Source organism: Theropithecus gelada, chromosome 7b (assembly GCF_003255815.1).
Source record: "Theropithecus gelada isolate Dixy chromosome 7b, Tgel_1.0, whole genome shotgun sequence".
In the NCBI taxonomy this organism is placed as follows: Eukaryota; Metazoa; Chordata; class Mammalia; order Primates; family Cercopithecidae; genus Theropithecus; species Theropithecus gelada.
Genome location: NC_037675.1, coordinates 1,115,921 through 1,118,889, shown reverse-complemented (window position 1 = coordinate 1,118,889; position 2,969 = coordinate 1,115,921).

Below are 2,969 nucleotides of genomic sequence, written 5' to 3'. Positions count from 1 at the left end.
GCTCGAATTTCTTGCTTGGGTTTAAGACTCTGAGTTGGAAGAACATTGTCATACATAGGATATTTTTCCAAATACTCAGTTGTAGGGAAAAACACCCCAGAATTTTCATAAATCCTTGTGGTTCCATGTGGACAATGATGTCGCCTGTGCAAAAAATAAACTGAAAGATTAACCTTAAAAAACATTTTGTGTTGTAATTGCATTTTAATCAGAGACCACCAATAAACTCACAATTTCTAAATTCTAGAGCTTTACTGAAAAAAACCTTTTTCCTCTATAAAAACAATCTATAAATAATGGTCTATCTCTACATGGTGGAAGCACAGCAATTAAGTGTCTCATAACAATTTAGTGTCTTGTTACACTATAGAAGCTGAAAAGCTAATAGGGAATTTCCCAAGCTCTTGCAGGAAGCTTCCACATACAATTTAGGTTTCACCTACTACATGTATTCACTTGATACTTTGACTCAGAACAGAGCTACATAAGGAGAGAGTCAAGGCATAACATTTATTTTGCTTGCATGGAATGTAATAGAGGCAACAAGAGACTGGAGTTAGAAGTTGTTAGGTGGCATCTTGATTTGCAAGCTGGTTTCCTAACTTGGCAGCTTCTTGACCTTGGAAGAGATGAGTGATTCTGGAGTCTACAGCTCTGTTGCAATTTTCGGACTGTGGCAGAGGCAGTGGCTTCCTTGTTAGTCCTGTTCTGTGGTAAAATTTTTGGAAGTTTTTCCTGGAAGCTTATTTTGAAAATGATTTCTTAAGTTCTTCCAAGTGAACTCTCTCTCTCTATATATACTCCTTAATAAATTCCTTTTTGCCTAAACTAACCAGAGAAGATTATGTTATCCATAACTAAGAATCTTGACCAATATATCATATAAGCTAATAGTATACAGTTATTTAAGAGAATGAGGGTGGACTTTATGCATGTTCACTAGAAGATGGTGAGATTGTAAATAGTAAAAACCCAGATTGTAGAATAGTATGCTCAGGGTTTTCTGTTCCAAGATGGTAGAATAGGAACAGCTCCACTCTGCAGCTCACAGCATGATCGACACAGAAGATGGTGATTTCTGCATTTCCAACTGAGCCTCCACTGGTGATATCCAGGCAAACAGGGTCTGGAGTGGACCTCCAGCAAACTCCAACAGACCTGAAGCTGAGGGACCTGACTCTTAGAAGGAAAACTAACAAACAGAAAGGAATAGCATCAACAGCAACAAAAAGGACATCCACCCCAAAATCCCACCTGAAGGTCACCAGCATCAAAGACCACAGGCAGATAAAACCACAAAGATGGGGACAAACCAGAGCAGAAAAGCTGAAAATTCTAAAAACCAGAACGCCTCTTCTCCTCCAAAGGATGGCAGCTCCTTGCCAGTAACGGAACAAAGCTGGATGGAGAATGACTTTGACAAGTTGACAGAAGTAGGCTTCAGAAGGTTGGTAATAACAAACTTCTCCGAGCTAAAGGAGGATGTTTGAACCCATCACAAGGAAGATAAAAACCTAGAAAAAAGATTAGACAAATGGCTAACTAGAATAAACAGTGTAGAGAAGACCTTAAATGATCTGATGGAGCTGAAAACCATGGCACAAGAACTATGTGACACATGCACAAGCTTCAGTAGCTGATTCAATCAAGTAGAAGAAAGGGTATCAGTGATTGAAGATCAAATTAATGACATAAAGTGAGCAGAGAAGTTTAGAGAAAAAAGAGTAAAAAGACACAAACAAAGCCTCCAAGAAATATGGGACTATGTGAAAAGACCAAATCTACGTTTGGTTGGTGTACCTGAAAGTGACAGGGAGAATGGAACCAAGTTGGAAAACACTCTTCATGATATTATCCAGGAGAACTTCCCCAACCTAGCAAGGCAGGCCAACATTCAAATTCAGGAAATACAGAGAACACCACAAAGATACTCCTTGAGAAGAGTAAACCCAAGACACATAATTGTCAGATTCACCAAGGTTGAAATGAAGGAAAAAATGTTAAAGGCAGCCAGAGAGAAAGGTCAGGTTACCGACAAAGGGAAGTCCATCAGACTAACAGCAGATCTCTCAGCAGAAACTCTACAAGCCAGAAGAGAGTGGGGGCCAATATTCAACATACTTATAGAAAAGAATTTTCAACCCAGAATTTCATATCCAGCCAAACTAAGCTTCATAGTGAAGGAGAAATAAAATCCTTTATAGATAAGCAAATGTTGAGAGATTTTGTCACCACCAGGCCTGCCTTACAAGAGTTCCTGAAGGAGGCACTAAACATGGAAAGGAACAACTGGTACCAGCCACTGCAAAAACATGTCAAATTGCAAAGACCATTGATGCTGAGAAGAAACTGCATCAACTAATGGGCAAAATAACCAGCTAACATTATAATGACAGGATCAAATTCACACATAACAATATTAACCTTAAATGTAAATGGGCTAAATGCCCAATTAAAAGATGCAGACAGGCAAATTGGATAAAGAATCAAGACCCATTGTTCAGTTCCCACCTATGAGTGAGAACATGCGGTGTTTGGTTTTCTGTTCTTGTGATAGTTTGCTAAGAATGATGGTTTCCAGCTGCATCCATGTCCCTACAAAGGACGCAAACTCATCCTTTTTTATGGCTGCATAGTATTCCATGGTGTATATGTGCCACATTTTCTTAATCCAATCTGTCACTGATGGACATTTGGGTTGATTCCAACTCTTTGCAATAATAATAAATAAATTAAAGAAAAAAAAAAAAAAAAAAAAAAAGAATCAAGACCCATCAGTGTGCTGTATTCAGGAGACCCATCTCACATGCAGAGACACACATAGGCTCAAAAGAAAGGGATGCAGGAAGGTCTATTAAGCAAATGGAAAGCAAAAACAGGAGGGGTTGCAATCCTAGTCGCTGATAAAACAGACGTTAAACCATCAAAGATCAAAAGAGACAAAGACAACCATTACAAAATGGTAAAGG